This window comes from Eschrichtius robustus, chromosome 3 (assembly GCF_028021215.1).
Source record: "Eschrichtius robustus isolate mEscRob2 chromosome 3, mEscRob2.pri, whole genome shotgun sequence".
NCBI classification, from domain to species: Eukaryota; Metazoa; Chordata; class Mammalia; order Artiodactyla; family Eschrichtiidae; genus Eschrichtius; species Eschrichtius robustus.
In genome coordinates, this window is record NC_090826.1 from 43790576 (window position 1) to 43808609 (window position 18034).

Here is an 18034-nt window from a genome sequence, read left to right on the forward strand (position 1 = left end):
TCTTCTACTAGTTTTTGTCCTAAATGCCTTGTTTTCTCCCCTTTTGGTCTCTAAATGGCCTGGTTAGCCTTTAGTAATGCTCTTCCTCATCTTCCATCTAGCCTGAGAAAGATGTTCTCCATATAGAGTTAAGCGAGTGCCTAATCCCTCTTTTTGTAAGATTGTTCCCACATCTTGAGGAACAACAGCTCCATCTTCAACTTCTTATTCCTTTGATTTTACAGTTTGGTAGATTTCAAACTGGAATAGCTAGCATGTGCTTGCTAAATAATTTTATGCCAGCCTTATCCTGTGTCCTAGCTGTTCTTAATAGCAGGTGCAAAAATGCCTCTTTTTCAGCAAGGTTGAAATTGGGAATGTCCTTTTGAATCAGAAAAAATGGGCCGTAGACTCATTCCCCAGCACAAATGGGCATTCTATGAAATGGTACTGGCCCCAGGAGGATTTCTTCAACCACTCCTCTACTCTTGGCCTTGAACCTACCTCTGGATTGGATATTACTATTGTAGCTGCTCATAGCATCCTCCTGCATGCTTAGAGTAATGCTTTGGGGGAACACTGGTAAAACACAGTATTTATTTTTTCACCTCCTTTCAGAGGACTTGGAGGTAAGTTGCATTCATTCATTGACACTTCCCTCTTGCCGTCCGATGATAAAAGCTTGCACTTTGTTATATCAGCATTTGTTATAGCCAATATTTAAGGATAAGATTTAGAAAGTCTATCATGGCCCATCATCAAACTATGGCTTAACCTTGCAGCCTATCAACTTTTGTTTCAAGCTAGATATCTTTATTTGATATCTCTAGTGCAAGACCAACATATCAAGAGATCTATAGACACGAAGGCAAAGGTCTTGTGTTTTTTTTCCATCCAGACACCTCAATTTATTTTATACATTTGTTGATTTTTCCTGTTATGTTTTATATAATATATGGAGTTAACTACAAAATAAAATAACAGTAATAAAATAACAAAAGAGGATAATATTTCCTCTTGTGCTTCTCTTTTTGTTGTCTACAGAATTTACTTCTTTTGTATTTTCCCTCTCCTCCTCACCCCCAAATGAATTTCAACCTAGTCTTTTTTTGAAATTATGCTTCATCCATTGTTAGATCAGTAGCTCTACATGGTCTACATAGTCCAGAATGCTGTTCCTCTGACTGTCCCCAAAGGGCACATTGTGGGTCGGAGAGAGTTAAGGGGACTTCAAGTGGTTAGGGAAAGCTAAGAGGTAGTATACCAAATGGGGGGAAGAAGCACTCATGTGGAATTCAGGAGAATTGGATCCTAGTCCAAACTCTGGCATTAACCGTATGACCTTGGGCAGGTTACCTAACCTAATGACTTTGAAATTCATCATCAGTCAAATGAGATGTTTCCAAATCAACATTTCTTCTGCTCCTGTAGTTCTGTGAATCTCATTTCTGAAAATCCTCAAGGAGGTAATTTATCATTTTTTCAGAAATGTCTTTTTATCAATACTCATAAAAGCTCTTTGTGTGTATATACTTCTTCCTCTTTTACATTTTGATCATATTTTAACTGCTCACCCAGAGGAGCTGTGGTCAGTATTTCCTTTTATCCTGTTGACAATAACTCTTAATGGCTAGCCTCTCTTGTATACAATGAGCCAATACTCTTTTTTGTTTTATATTTTCATACCTTCCCTTTTCCTGGACAAAGCATATCGAGATCCTGACTCAACCCAAAGAAATGTTCCTGCCTTCAGAGTGAGTAGGCATAGGTAAGAATGTGGATGAAACTTCTATAAATTGTAGTGTTCTTGGCATAAATATGAATTATATAGTTTTTTTAATATATGAAGTAGTTACTAAATATTTACTTTTTACTAAGGTTATGTATTTATTGCCAAGATAACTATAGAAGAATTTTCTGGGGAAATTCACCTTAAAATTTTGGGATAATTCAAGAAATGTCTACAGAAAGTTAATTGATAATCTTAATTTTTATGGTTAGTCCTTTCAGTTTTTATAAAGCTCCTCATTTATCTGTTTTGGGGAAGCCCAAAGTAAGTAGTTGGGACCTTATATTTGTTTTACCCTTATTTTTCCCATTAAGTAATGGTTTAAGAATACATCAAGCATCTTGATTTGTTGTTAAGTAACTAGTATTTATGGGATTCCATTAAATTAATTTTAATAAGCCTACCAGGTTCTTGTGAAAACCCATATTGGGATGTGTTTGATTTGTTTCTTTGCTTTAATTCAGTGTTTAACCCTAAGGGTGTTATATATCCATAAATACAATATTATGAGAAGACATAGTGTGGGATAGGGACTTCTCTGGTGGTGCAGTGGTTAAGAATCCATCTGCTAATGCAGGGGACATGGGTTCGGTCCCTGGTCTGGGAAGATCCCACGTGCCATGGAGCAACTAAGCCTATGCGCCACAACTACGGAGCCTGCACTCTAGAGCCCGTGAGCACAACTACTGAAGCCCTCACGCCCTAGAGCCCACATGCCGCAACTATTGAAACCCGTGTGCTCTAGGACCTGCGTGCCGCAACTACTAAGCCCATGTGCTGCAACTACTGAAGCACATGCGCCTAGAGCCCATGCTCTGCAACAAGAGAAGCCACCGCAACCAGAAGCCTGTGCACTGCAACAAAGAGTAACCCCTGCTCGCCACAACTAGAGAAAGGGCACATGCAGCAATGAAGAACCAATGCAGCCAAAAATTAGTTCATTTAATTAAAAAGACATAGTATGGAATAGTAGGAAATGCACAGGTTTTTAGATAGAGGTCAGTTCCATTACCTACTATGTTATAATCTTTCCAATAGGGCTACTGTAATGCACAACTCGGGGGTTCACCATTCATATTTGTTGTGTCCCAGGGGTTGCCATTTTCATAGAGTATAATGTGACTAATGCCCCTATATTAGTGTAGTGATGGCCTTGCTATCTGAGCCTGTTTCCTCCACTGTAAATGGTCCCTGAATCAAACAGGGTTCCTTAGAACTCCCTAAATGATTAAGGTGAAGATGAAAGATGATTAAAGTGTGTTATCTCCCAAGCCATGGCAGAAAGGAGCTTATGGTTCTAGGCACAGCAAAGCTCCATTCTACACTGCCACCCTCCTGTTCAACCTGTATTGTTCTGCCACACAGAGTTTGCCTAGATTATCATAGCCCCCTTACTGGGCTTGCTTATGATTCACTTGCTCCAATCCATCCTTTACATAGGAGCCAAACAACCTAAATTTCATATCTGAGCATGTCATAGCCTTACATTTATCTCCAACATACCACTCTGTTTCAAGCTTTCATTCTTTTGCACATATTTTTTACTGTAGTACAATATTGAGATTATTTGATTTTCTTTATAGTTTTCCCATCTAGATTGTGAGCACCTTGATGGCAGATAGTGTGTCACACATCTTTTATTCCCAATGTCTAGCATAGTGACAACATGTAGTCTACTTACAATCATAATAACTAACATTTACTGAATAGAGTTATCTCATTTAACTCTCAGTTCAGTGGGGCAGATATTATGGTCTCACTTTTAAAGTGGAACAAAAATGGTTTAGGGACGTACCAACACAACTAACAGGTGAGAGAACCAGAATTCTAATCTAGATCTATCAAATTCCAGAGTTTAAATTCTAAACATCACCCCACACCATTCAACAAATATTTATTGAAATGAAAATTATGTTTTTGTGGCCTCTAGATGGATATCCTCATCAAATATCACTCAATATTAGCCTGAAAGTCAAATCTTAAGGATAACTCAGTAAGTTTGAGGGTTTTTTTACAAGTAGGATTTGTAATTTTTGTGTATATTCAGGAGTTGAGTTTTATGAACTTAATAATTGGATATTTTGCAAACCTGGGACGGGATCTTTGATGGTGGTATATGGGCAAAAATTCTTAGGTTACATATGTTGATCTTCTTGGCACTGGTGTTTCTTCTCAAAATTTTGCATCCTTTTAGAGTTACCTTGTTAAAGAAAAATATACACTTGAACAAGGTGGTGATGAATTTATCCTGCAGCCGCACTTTTTTTTAATGTGTTTAAATCAAAGTAGCCCACAAAAAAAGTAGAACCAATAAATGAATTTAGCAAAGCTGCAGGATACAAAACCAACACACAAAAGCAGCTGCATTTCTACACACTGACAATGAACAATCCAAAAAGTAGATTAAGAAAATAATTCCATTCACAATAGCATCAAAAAGAATAAAATACTTAGAAATAAACTTTACCAAGGAAGCAAGAGACTTGTACATTGAAAACTACAAAATATTGTTAAAAGAAATTAGGATATAAATAAATGAACTGACATCCCATATTCATGGATTGGAAGACAATGTTAAGGTGTAAATACTACCCAGAGAGATCTACTGAGTCAATGCAATCCCTATGAAAACCCTAATAAAGTTTTTTGCAGAAATAGAAAAACCCATTCTAACTGTTGGTGGGAATGTACATTGGTGCAGCCACTATGGAAAACAGTATGGAGTTTCTTTAAAAAACTAAAACTATAACTACCATATGATCTAGCAATTCCACTCCTGGGTATATATCCAGAAAAAATAAAAACTAATTCAAAAAGATACATGTACCCCAATGTTCATAGCACTATTTACCATAGCCAATACATGGAAGCAACCCAAGTGCCCATCAGCATATGATTGGCTTAAGATGTGATACATATACAATGGAATATTAGTCATAAAAAAGAATAAAATATTGGCATTTGCAGCAACATGGATGGACCTAGAGAATATTATGCATAGTGAAATAAGTCAGACAGAAAAAGATAAATACTATATGATATCACTTATATATGGAATCTAAAAAATAATACAAGTGAATCTATATACAAAACAGAAACAGACTCAGACATGGAAGACAAACTTAGGTTACCAAAGGGGAGTTGGGAGAGGGACAAATTAGGAGTATGGGATTAATAGATACAAACTACTATACATAAAATAGATAAGCAACAAGGATTTACTGTATAGCACAGGGTATTATACCCAATATCTTGTAATAACTTAGAATATACTCTGAAAAAAAAAAAGTCTATGTTATACAGCTAACACAATTTTGTAAATCAAATATACTTCAGTATTTTTTAAAAGTTATAAAAAGAACATAAAGTATTCATGCTAAGGAAAACAAAGAAAAAAGAAACTCATTCTGAAATTCATATGGAATCTTAAGGGGTCCCAAATATCCAAAACAGTTGAAAAAAAGAAAGTTGGAGGACTCATTTCCTGATTTCAAGACTTACTACAAATTTACAGCAAGCAAAAACAATGTACTGGCATAAGACAGACATACAGAGCAGTGGAATAGAGTAGAGACCCCAGAAATAAACCTTTATATGTATGGTCAAATGATTTTTGACAAGTGTACCAAGACCATTCAATGGGGAAAGGATGGTCTTTTCAACAAATGGTGTTGAAGAAACTGGATATCCACATGAAAAAGAATAAAGTTAGACCTGTACTTTACACCACAGACAAAAATTAACTCAAAATGGATCAAAGACCTAAACATAAGACTAAAACTATAAAATCCTCAGAAGAAGACACAGAGGGAAGCTTCATGACTTTGAATTTGGCAATGATTGCTTTGATGTGACACCAAAAGCACAGCCAAAAAAGAAAAAACTAGGTAAATTGGAGTGTATCGAAATTAAGAACTTGTGTATCAAAGGATACTATCAAGAGAATGAAAAAGCAACTCACAGACTGGGAGACAATATTTGAAAATCATACATCTGATAAAGGATTAATATACACAATATATAAGTAACCACAACTCAATGATAACAAAAAACAGCCTAATTGAAAAATGAGCAAAAGAATAGACATTTCTCCAAAGAAGATATACAATAAGCTTATGAAAAGATGTTCAACATCACTATCATTAGGGAAATGCAAATCAAAACCACAATAAGCTACCACTCCACACCTATTAGGATTGCTATTAAAAACAAAACAAAAAACAAATGTTGGCAAGGATGTGGAGATATTGGAACCCTTGTGCATTGTTGGTGAGAATGTAAAATGGTGTGGCCACTGAGGAAGACAATATAGTGGCTCCTCAAAACATTAAACACAGATTGTCCAGCAATTCCACTTCTAGATATATACCCCAAAGCAGAGAGATACTGAAAACAGACTCAAACAGATATTTGTCCACCCATGTACATAGCAGCAATTTTTTTTTTTTTTTTTTTTTTTTTGGTGGCTGCTCTGTGCAGCATGCAGGATCTTAGTTCCCTCACCAGGGATCAAACCCGTGCCCCCTGCAGTGGAAGTTCAGAGTCCTAACCACTGGACCGCCAGGGAAGTCCCCATAGCAGCATTATTTACAGTAACCAAAAAGTAGAAACAACCCAAATGTCTATCAACAGATGAAGGAATCAACAGAATGTCTATACAGTAAGTCCCCTACATATGAACCTTCAAGTGGTGAACTTTCAAAGATGCGAACATGCATTTGCATGTCCAATCACATAAGTTAGTTCATGTGTCTGGCATACATTGTCATGTGCGTGCATCCTCTACAAGTGGTTGTGCTTTTGTGTACTTTATAGAGTACAGTAGTACAGTATCTTTATTTCAAGCCCAGGATGTCCAGAAGCAAGCATAAAAGCAGCGGTGATGTAGCCAGTACTGCTAAGAAACGCCAAGCAATAACGATGGAAACAAAAGAAAATAATTGAGAGTGGAGCAAGGCGAAAATATGGTAGATGTTGCTCATTCTTAAAATGTGAATTGTTCAACCATTGGCACGATTCTAAAGAACACGGACAAGATCATGGAACATGTGAAGTCGGCTGTGCCGATGATGTCGACAACAATATCAAAGAAGCGTGTAAAAGTGATGGAGGAGATGGAGAAACTTCTCAGTGTGTGGATGCAGGATCAGCTTCAGCACTGAGTCCCACTAAGCTTAATGCTGATTCAAGAGAAAGCCAAAAGACTTTATGAAGACTTGAAGAAGAAACACAGTGAAGAATCAGAGGGCACATCTTTTAATGCCAGCCATGGCTGGTTTCAAGGGTTCAAGGCTAGAGCTGACCTTCACAATGTAAAAGTAAGCAGTGAGGCAGCAAGTGCAGATATGGTAGCTGCCTGAGAGTTTCATGAAACACTTTGAGAAATTATTTAGGAAGGCACATATTGACTCAAGCAGGTTTTTAATGTGGATGAAACAGGGCTGTACTGGAAGAGGATGCCAGACCAAAGGTACATCAGTAAGGAGGAAAAGTTGATGCCAGGCTATAAAGCAGCAAAGGATAGGCTAACTCTGTTGTTTGGTGACAATGCTTCCAGCAATATGAAGCTGAAGCCTCTCTTAGTTTATCATTCAGAGAACCCAAGAGCCCTTAAAAACATAGCCAAGGGCTCTCATCCTGTTGTGTGGAAGAGTAACCCCAAAGCCTGTGTTACACAGGCCATTTTCCAGGACTGGTTTTTCCACCACTTTATCCCTGAGGTAGAGAAATATACTGCTTGGAGAAGGATGTCCCATTCAACATTCTTTTGCTGCTCAACAGTGCTCTGGGCCACCCCCCATTCATGGACGACTTTCATCCCAGCATCAAAGTAGTGCATCTGCCACCGAATATTATGTTGCTCATCCAACCTATGGACCAGGGAGTTACAGCGACTTTCAAGAAATATTTACATCACACTTTTCATCAGGCAGTAAAGACGAGTGACAAATCAGGAACAACCTTGCAACAATTTTGGAAGGACTACCATCTACAAGGCCTTAAAAAACATTGACTTTGCTTGGTGTGAGGTTACGGCTGTCACCATGAATGGGGTTTGGAAGAACATTTGCCTGCAGTTTGTTCATGATTTTCATGGATTTGGAAGGTGGATGAGGAGTCCAAAGAGGTCTTCAGCAACTTAGTGACCCTCAGTGAGAAACTGGAGCTAGATCTGCAAGAAGACTACTTCACTGAACTCCTTGCTGTGCAACACAAAGAGCTTACTAATGAAGACCTGATGGAATTGGAGGCCCAGAGAAAGGATGAAGAGAGACAAGAGGAAGAAGAAGTAACTGAAGAACCAAAGAGAGTCATGATGCAGGAAATGGCAAAGGGATTTTATTTGAGGAGGCACTGTTAGTTTTTGAAGCATAGGACCCAAACGAAGAACAGTGCACGAAGGTTGCAGTAGCCGTTCAGAATGCAATCCAGTGCTACCATGTCATCTATGACAAGAAAAAAAGAGCTACTACCCAGACATCACTGGATCATTTTTTCAAGAGGGTAGATAGAATTGAATGCAGCAAGGAACCAGAACCTGTGCCATCAGCGTCAGGCATGAGTGAAATTGCAGTTTGCCCTCCATCTCCTATTGCTGACGATCCTTCAGTTCTACCATCTCCCACCTCCTCTCCCTCCTCCAGTGAGTAACCTTCTTGCCTGTTCACTCGATGCCAGCCCCTGGATGCCAGCTGCTGTGCTGTACTACTGTACTTTTCAAGGTACTGTACTGTAAGATTAAAAATACTTTCTTCATTTTCTGTGTTTTTTATGTATTATTTGTGTGAAAAGTATTATAAACCCATTACAATACAGTACTATGTAACCAATTGTGTTAGTTGGGTACCTAGGCTAACTTTGTTGGACTTATGAAGAAATTGGACTTACAGACAAGCTCTCAGAATAGAACTTGTTCATATGTAGGGGACCTAGTATATATAAAATAGAATATTATTCAGCCTTAAAAAGGAATGAAATTCTGATATGTGTTAAAACAAAGGTGAACCTGGAAAACATGCTTAATGAAATAAACCAGACACAAAAATACAAATATTGTATGATTCCATTTACGTGAGGTATCTTGGAATAGTCAAATTCATAGAGACAGAGCAGTGGTTACTAAGCACAAGAAGGAGGGGGAAATAAGGAGTTACTGTTCAGTGAGTACAGAGTTTCAGTTCAAGATGATGAAAAAGTTCTGGAGATGGATAGTGGTGGTGGTTGCACAACATGAATGTACTTAATGCCACTGAAAAGTGGCTAAAATGGTAAATTTTATGTTGTGTATATTTTACCACACACACACAAAATCAAACTGTCAGTATGCCTCTTGGTACCCTATGTTTAAGAGATCAGCCAACAGTAGGTAAGTGTACCCCATCACAAATACTGTTTACCTCAGCATCAAGTTGTTCCAGGGCACGGTGTTGAGAGCCCTAGGATATGTGCTTTGAGGGGTCAGAGATGGATAGGAGCCAATCCCTGCCTCCTTGGTACTTAGTTAAGTTAGAAAATAGCAAACAAAAAATAAAAGATCATACTTGGTTGCTACAGACTCTGTTTAAGTGTCACAGAAAAAGAGGATATTCATCTCATCTTTATGTTTTTCTGTACAAGGTTGTTAACACAGTGTATCAAGCCCAGTTCACACCCCTTCTGAAGTTGTTTTACATCCACAGATCCTACTTAAACTCAGACAGCCATGTTTTTGGGGTGACTCCACCGTAGTCATAGGTGGTCAGACCAAGGTTAGAACATGATCCAAGATCCAACCCATAGGTTAAACTGGGTCAATCTATTTATTTCTAAGGATTTTGTACTAAAAAAAAAGACCAAGTCAGATGATAATGGAATCTTGAACTGAAAGGTCAAGTAGGATGGGGCTAGAGCACTAATGCCAGGCCGTGAGCAAGCAATGGAAGCTGGTAAGAATGATATGGAATGAAAAATGAATGAAGCAGAAATGACAGCTTCAGAAAATGGCTTCAAAATTCCTGTCCCCGTGATGCCTGGCTGTCCTTTTTCTGTTCCTGGGTTGCTAACTTTCCAGTGAGATTTTTGTGTTCTTAAAACACCTCCCTCGGGAATTCCCTGGTGGCGCAGTGGTTAAGAATCCACCTGCCAATGCAGGGGACATGGGTTCAATCCCTGGTCCAGGAAGATCCCACATGTCGCAGAGCAACTAAGCTCGTGCACCACAGCTACTGAAGCCCGCGTGCCTAGAGCCCGTGCTCCACAACAAGAGAAGCCACTGCAATGAGAAGGTCGCGCACCCCAACAAAGAGTAGCCCCCACTCACCGCAACTAGAGTAAAGTCCGCGCGCAGCAACGAAGACCCAACGCAGCCAAAATAACAAAACAAAACGCCTCCCTCTGCCTAGCTTGAGTGTTCTTTGCAACTAAATGATCCTAAAGAGAGGACATTTGAATTTCCTCTGCAAGAATCTCCTGATCATAGATGAAAAGGACCACTTTGAAGAGCTTGTTGTCACTGGCGGGCTTCAAATAGGAATTTAATGTTTAATGAAGGAATTGGAATACACCAAGGTATTTTCAGACTTACGGATCACTGGAAGTAGCATGAAGGTAGTATGATATAGTGGTAAAAGAGGATTTGAGGTGCCAGAAGTAGCCCTACATTCAAATCTTAGCTCTAACACTTCATATGTGTCTTAGATGCCTTAACTTCCTAAACCTCAGTTTTCTCATGTGGAGAGAGATAACATCTTGCAGAATTTGGGGGGAAAATAAATGTATATGAAGTGTGTGGCATATACACAGTAGGTCTCAGTAAGTGAGTTTTTATTGTTACAGCATGACTGATGTGGCTTGTTCAAATCAAATCATGATAGCCTTGGCCCGATTTGTGGTCGATTTTTATTTAATAGAATTGTTCTCAAGTTTTTCCCCATTTGGCCCCACTTTGTTACTACCTGAATCCTAGCAAATGCCAGGGTGGAGGAAATAGATGAGTCAAATGGCAGGCAAATAGTAAGAGTAAAATTAGACTGAGCTACTTGGGAACAGAGAATAAGTTTTATTACATCTTTGTGTTTTCAGTGTCCAGGACAGGGCCTGGCATATGGTAAGCACATATTAAGTAAACATGAATCAACTAAATTTAGAAATGCATGAATGTCCAAATATTTGAGCCAAGTGGTGGCCAGAGATTTCATACAGTGTCATTCTCTGTTCCCAGATAGCTCAAGTATCATGGGATCTGTCGAGTCCTAGAGCCCAAGCAGCAGTGTTGATCATATCTCAGTTTTAATCTTTCAGTCCTTTCTTCCTCTGGGCCCCAATCAAAGGTTCCAACCTGTATGGTCAGGCCACTCAAGATGGCTGTTCTCTTGTTCTCTGTAATGCCCTGCTCAACCAGTGCCTGCTTCACCAATACCCTATTCACATGACTGACCTTCCTACCTACTTGCCCCAGGCCCCAGCTAAGGATTGTTCTTGCTTTAGATCAGAACATCTCCACTATGATAGCTTATCAAAGGGGTAGTGAAAGGTGGTGGTGTGCCCCTCTGCTGCTTTTCCTGGTAACTGAAGAGCCAACCTGACATCAATTCGCCCTATAACTGGTAACCTCCCCCTCCCACTGGGAACAAAGAGTGCTGCCATGTCCTGCCTGCCACCTGCCACACATGGTGGGGTGTTGCTCCGGTACCTTGCTTCAGACATGTGAGGTCCCCCTATCCATTAAACCATTGATATCTCTGTTGCTGACTCTGGGCTCTTTCTTTGGTCTTGAAGCTGGGCAAGTACAGGGCTTGTAGGCCTGTGGAGTGCAAACCAACAAACCTGTATCTGCTGATAAATGGGTCTTAGCAGTATTTCCAAGTGTAGAATATGCTGCCTCCAAAACCCAAAGAGGCCTACCAAATGTGTTTCTTGGTGGTAAGAGGTGCATTGTGCAATGGTTTTTTGTTTTTGTTTTTAATGTTGGAAGCAATGTACTGGAATGCTCCAGATCATTCAACCTGTAAAAACTTCACTGATGTGGTAGGCCTCTAAATATTTGTATAGTTTCTCCCCCACATTCTGGAGTATATATGCCTTACTAAGGTATCCAGAATACTTGCCACTTACTTCCTATCACATCTGATGGTATTGATATACTGGACTAATATCATGTTAGAATTTTCAAGCGGTTCGGATACATTTGGACTATAATAAGACAGAGAATATGACACTGGGGCAAGACCATGAATGTATAGTTGCCCATCCTGTGTGATCCTCTTTCCAGATGGGTGTGGAAAAGAACACATTTTCTACATCGATGGCTGTACACGATGTACTGGAGGCTCTGTTAATCTCCTCTAGAAAGATATCACATCTGGCATAGCAGGTGTAGTTGGAGCCACTGCTTGACTAAGTTTGCATTAAGTTTGTCATCTGCCATGATCCATCAGTTTTTGCAGAGGCCAGACTGGTGAATTAAATAGGAATATGACAGGGACCATCATTATTTCATTCTTTAAAGTTTTGAGGGAGGTACTAAACTCTGCCATTCCCCTAAAATGTGACAGGTTTTTAATTTATTATTTTGACCATTGTCCAGGAACAGTTTCAGGGGCTTCCACTTGGCCTTTCTTATTACTATTTAGTAGCTCTTATTCTACAGGTCAAGAAACTAATGTGAGAGTTCTGTTGTTTCTATGTACGCCCATTCCAATTATACAGTCAGGAATGGGAAATAACTGGGTAGGTCCGTACACCTAGTGGAACAACTGTGGTACAAACCTGGCCCAAGCCTTCATTTTACCTAACTCATATATGCTCCTATTCCAATGAGGAGACCATGCTAATGCTTTAGGTCCCCAGGGATCAGTGTTAACTTGGACCCTGTCTCCAGCAACCTTAGAAAGATCTGGGTATTTTTCTTACTCCATTGTAGAGTTATCTGAATAAATGGCCATAGATAGGGGAAGGACTGCAGGAATCACTACTATGTATACTTGCTGTGGTTTTATAGGGGGCTTCCTCACGGGAAAACTGGTCTCCTACAATTGATAGCTTCTGGGTCTGACAACAGGCAAAGATTTGTGACTTTCCAGTGGAGCAGCTGATCTCAGCCTTCTCATCCATTTTTTTGGTAAACAATTTAAAATTTTTTAAATTGTGGTAAAAAGCACACAACATAAAATATACCATCTTAACCATTTTTAAGGGTACAGTTCAGTAGTGTTCAGTGTATTCACATTGTTGTGCAACGGATCTCCAGAACTTTTACATCTTGCAAAACTGAAACTATGTCCATTAAACAACTCCTTATTTTCCCCTCCCTTTTCGTTATATACAATGGCCGTCCATCTATCTTGGCCCTAAGAACACCATGTTCTTTTTTTTTTTTTTTTTTCTTGCGCCACCCAGCTTTCAGGGTCTTGGTTCCCTGCCCGGGGATTGCACTCCGGGAAGTGTGGGGTCCTAACCACTGGATCACCACGGAATTCCCGAACACCATGTTCTCTGAGCCATCACCAAAATCCCTGCTGGCCAGACCCTCCTGGCTACTATTCTAACATTAAGCCCCACCGTTCTTCTGATGGTGAAGTATAGCCACCTGGTCTCTGCTAATCTGAGTTCTTATCCTCATTGCTACTAGGGAGCCCATCTCCTACCATCAGTCCTGACTTAGAGACCACAGCTGCTGCAAGATTCTCAATATGCCGGTAATTTCCCTACCTAGTGCATTCTTCGTTGTCTTGGTAAATGGAGTGTCCTCCAAGCTTTCCAAAAAACACGATTGACTGGTGGATTTTTCAGTCTTAGATAATAAACCCATTATTGCAGGCCCACTTCATTAAGCCTTTTGATTCCTTTTACCATGGCAGTTCTGGCATCTCTATTTATTTAATGTGTGGCTATCACTTTTTTCAAGTTTTAAAGAGCCATTCCAGCAGTGTATAGAACCATCTCTTAGGGGTCCTTGCTGAGTGTTAAATCCTGTGTCACAGCAGAGAGCCCTGATATTGATGAACTCTCCCTTATCCAGCTTTAAATTCCCACCACCATTTATCCAGCCCTCAGGCATCCTTTCCTGGTACTTGCCATTACATGTAAGTCAGGTGCTATAGCTATTTGGGGATATAATATTGCCTACTTGGGCCATTTGATCCTAGTTATGAGTCTGGTGGCCACGAGGAGAAATCAGAGCAGATCCTGAAGAGGACTTACATTGTCTTATAAGGTACCAACAAAGTGGGGAGGGATGGGCCTTTATCTTCCCACCTAGGCCAGAGGGGCACTTCTATAGGCTCAGAGGATTCAGAGGAGTCTTGGGATTCAAGTGTTTCAAATGTATCTACCTAGATATCTTCCCCCCAAATCTCAAGGTCCTACTTCTTCCCCATCAGGACCCAACTCTTATGAGGAAACTTTCCTACACTGAGAATTCAGCCTTTTCTAAAATTCTCCCATTCTTAAAATTCTGTTTGATAATTATCTCTGAATACTGGCTGCAAGAGATGAGGGTCTCTTTAAATACTAACAGTGAGGTCCTTTGTTTTAAATTGTTGATTAATAGATCTTAGGTCATTTTCTTTTATCAGTCTTTCATCAGACTCAGCATCAGTCACCCACTTCCACAATCCTTATAGTTGCTGTTTCCCAAATATTTTTCTTTTTTTAACCTTCAAAGTGTTTAATGTTTTACAATTTAAAGGAAAACAAATCCATTAAGGAAAACAAATCCATTATATAAATATCAGTAAGACCCACAACTACATACAGAAACTGTACAGCAGGATTATGGGTTGTGTAGAAACTGATGTACATCAATGGTATCAGTTTTTCTCAAGTACATTAATATTTTCACACCACTATTAACAACATAAAAGTTCAAAAATTATTACATTTTATTCCCTCTTCTAAAGTTGCTACATAAAAATTTTTTTCTAAATATAACCACATTTAAACAAAATTAATTATAACTGCTTCTTGTGTTTAGCAGCTGTGTATAAGAAAGCATGTTATCCTTCCCCATGGGGTGTGCTATAACCTCATCAATGAAATTCCTCTATTGACAAAATGTCTCTTAGGAGACATTAAATAGAAGAGAACTGGTGGAAATTCATTCCACATTATGAACAAAATTAAAGCAAATTTTGATTATAATAATGAGTATACTATATTAACTTAGAAAGGAGATTGTGTTCATGAAAAAAAAATGGAGATTCAACTCCTTGAGTAGCTCTATATATGAAATATGAAGCCACCATTGTATCTAAAGTTGAATCTGAAATATGGATAACAAAATTGATCAAAACTATTTTCCATCACACAATGCAGCTTTTAAAAAGTATGCAACTGCTAAATTGCATTGGAAATATAGGCAGATTATCTAATAGTTGAAACCATAAAGTACTGTTACTGAGCTGGTTGGAAAAAAAGTACAAAGAAACACATTTTCATTCATTTGGAAAATGTAAAAATTTATATACTAATATATAATCTCTTCACTTTCTCTGCTCTACAAATGGATACAATGCCTAGTTATTTTCATGCAGATAAATTGTTCAGAATTCAATTACCAAAGCAAACAGACAAACAAAAATAAACCCTGTTGGGAACACACAGATGAATCTCTTTAAAGGTTTCTATTCTTTAGCATTTTTTGATGATTTCAAAATTTGCAGCTTTAGCTCTTTTATCATCATCTCTAACTTCTGTCTTGCCTCCCGTTCCTGTCTGAGTTCATCTTGGAGTTCTTGCCTATCAGCCTTAGCATAGTCCAATCTCTGTCTCAGTTCTGCCAGCTGTGCTGCATATTCAGCTTCTTTATCTTTTTCTAAATTTGAGTCACAGGTACATTTTTGTTTCATTGCCTGCTCTAATTTTATGTCTAAATCTGTTCAACATAAAATTCTTCCACTCTTTGAGCATGTTCATTCTGCAAAGATTCAAGCTCTTTCTGTAAATTCTGCTATTCTTCAGGGAGTTCCTTCACAGCTTTTGAGCTACTCAACATTTCAACTTCCATCTGAAGTTGTTGCTTCTTCTGCAAAATTGAGTTCAGTTTTTCCTGTTGTTTTACATAAGTTCTCATTACTTCTTCCATGATTTTTCCATTATCATCCTCACAAATGACATCTTTGACAATAAGTGGAGATGAAGCTGCAGCATCACGGTCAATTCCCACCTTACCTGTGTCTCTGGCTAAGTTGCAAGTGGTAGACTCAGGTTTCTTTTTGCTTGTAGAATTATTTGAGACTGATGGATCTAAGTGGCTATATAATTCTCTACTTGTTTTTAGATCCATTTTCTCCTGTTCCTCTAGTGAGACATCTGGATAAGACACTGTTTTTTGATGTTTCCCACTGCTGTGAGGCTTCTCCGAATGTCTTAGTATAGATCTACTTGCCTCTGTCTTTGTGACCTCTTTAGGCTAGGATACAGCCGAAGTAAGACACACATTTGGGGCAACCACTTTATCACACATGTATAAGTAGTAGCTGGGGTGTAGAAATGAATGTGTCTGAGAAACATGGTCACTTTCTTGCTTTATAACTGGATACCGTGACTGTAATTCCACTCCTGGTGGTGTATCTATCTTGGATTGAGTCCTCTTCCCATTTCTCATGCTAAATTTCTCCTTCATTTCTTCTAAAATTATCTTCAGTTTCTTTTCTTCAGGTGTCCCTAAGTATTTTTGGTTCACGTGAAGATAGCAATGCCATTTGGCTGATTCAAAGCCCCAGTGGCAAGTCCTTTTGTCGGGTGATCTGTGAGAATGCATCACAAATGTCTGGGGTGCAAACATTCCACAGCGCTCCAGACGCTGAATACACGGAGCATCTGGCTGAACATAAAACTGGGGCGCAAATAAATCCTGACATTTGCCTAAGCATTCATGTTCCACTTCAAAGGCACTGCCAGTTACCTTCAACTGAGCCAATGAGTTTTTAGCAGGAAGTATACTACCATTTTGAGGAAAAGTATGTGGCCGCAATAAAGCATTACACAGTCTTTGTGCATCAGTTAATGTGATCAGCCCACAGGATGGGGCATTGAATGGAAGTATTCCCAGGACCTTTAAGATATGAAGATGGTCTGATGTACACCTTGAACAAGAGATGTACAATTCATCACATACTGTATTTATTTGTTGGAGTGAAAATTCTCGGAGAACAGAATTTAGGACTTGGGGCAAACAGTCTCTTTTCTTCTCCAACCTGAAAACAAGAAATAGACTCCCCTTCCAACACAGTCTGGGTGAGTTCTGTGGAGCTATCAGAAGGGATGAGCAGTGGACCAGGAAGAACCTGAGGAGATGGAAGAGGCAGAAATACAGTAGGTGACATGCTTTCTTGGGAATACCAAGCGGAAAATGCTGCTGGTCCACCCAGAGAGCTCTGGCTACTTAAATGGAATTGTGCCAAAGTGTGTTTCAAACTGGGATTTAAATGTAAAGGTTCAGGCACAGAGGCACAGGTTCTCTTGACATGCTCTTCATCAGTTTCCATTGGCGCTTCATAGTCATCCAAGTGTTCCTTCTTTACTGTTGGCATCTTGTTTATCATCATTTTTCCATTTGCGTGAATGTCTATCATCATTTTTTTCACCGGAGGGCTGCCATCATCTCCCATCCCATTCAGTTTTTTATTTGAGCCCTGAACCAAGGAAAAATTTGTCTGTAGGTTTTCCATTGCTAAAAACTATTGTGTTACATAAGTCTGAGATTTGCGTTGTTATTTAGTTACTTATTTGAAGAGAGAGAAGCAATGTATACCAATACTTATGGTAACTTAACTCTCACAGAAAATTTAAATTTCCAAAGAGACATCTCCCTAAATTAGTCAATAGATTTTGCAACTTTGTTTTGGTTCTGGTTGTACTCTAGTATAATTTCACTGCAAGTGCTATAAAATTTCTTATTTTATGTCTAATAACAAAGAAAATAATTTTAAGAGGCACACCTCCGAGGAAGCCTTTATTTTCTTAAATTCTTCATATATATGTATTAAAATAAAGTTACCAGTTCTCTCAATTCAACGTGTCCAAGTTCAACGCAACAGTTTGGTTTGGTTTTAAGCACAACATGTGAAAAGTTTATGCAATTACTTGTGTCAGAATTATGCACCCGAATTTAGTATTTGGTACCAAGGACACCAAAAAAGGAGGGGAAAAAAAGTATCTTCTCTGAAAATGATGATCTGTTGGTCTGTGTGGACAAAATGAAGGCTTGTATAAGTCCTCACACCAGTAAGAAGAGCTTCTGACTCCACTTGAACTTGTACAATTAAAAATGAAACCTAAAGAAAA

General features: G+C 38.9%; 1 pseudogene; it reads right to left on the bottom strand.

The window, feature by feature from the left end:
* Window positions 1-15341: 15341 nt before the first annotated feature.
* LOC137761067 (ski-like protein pseudogene) lies at window positions 15342-17418 on the bottom strand (annotated as a pseudogene).
* Between the last annotated feature and the right edge of the window lie 616 nt (window positions 17419-18034).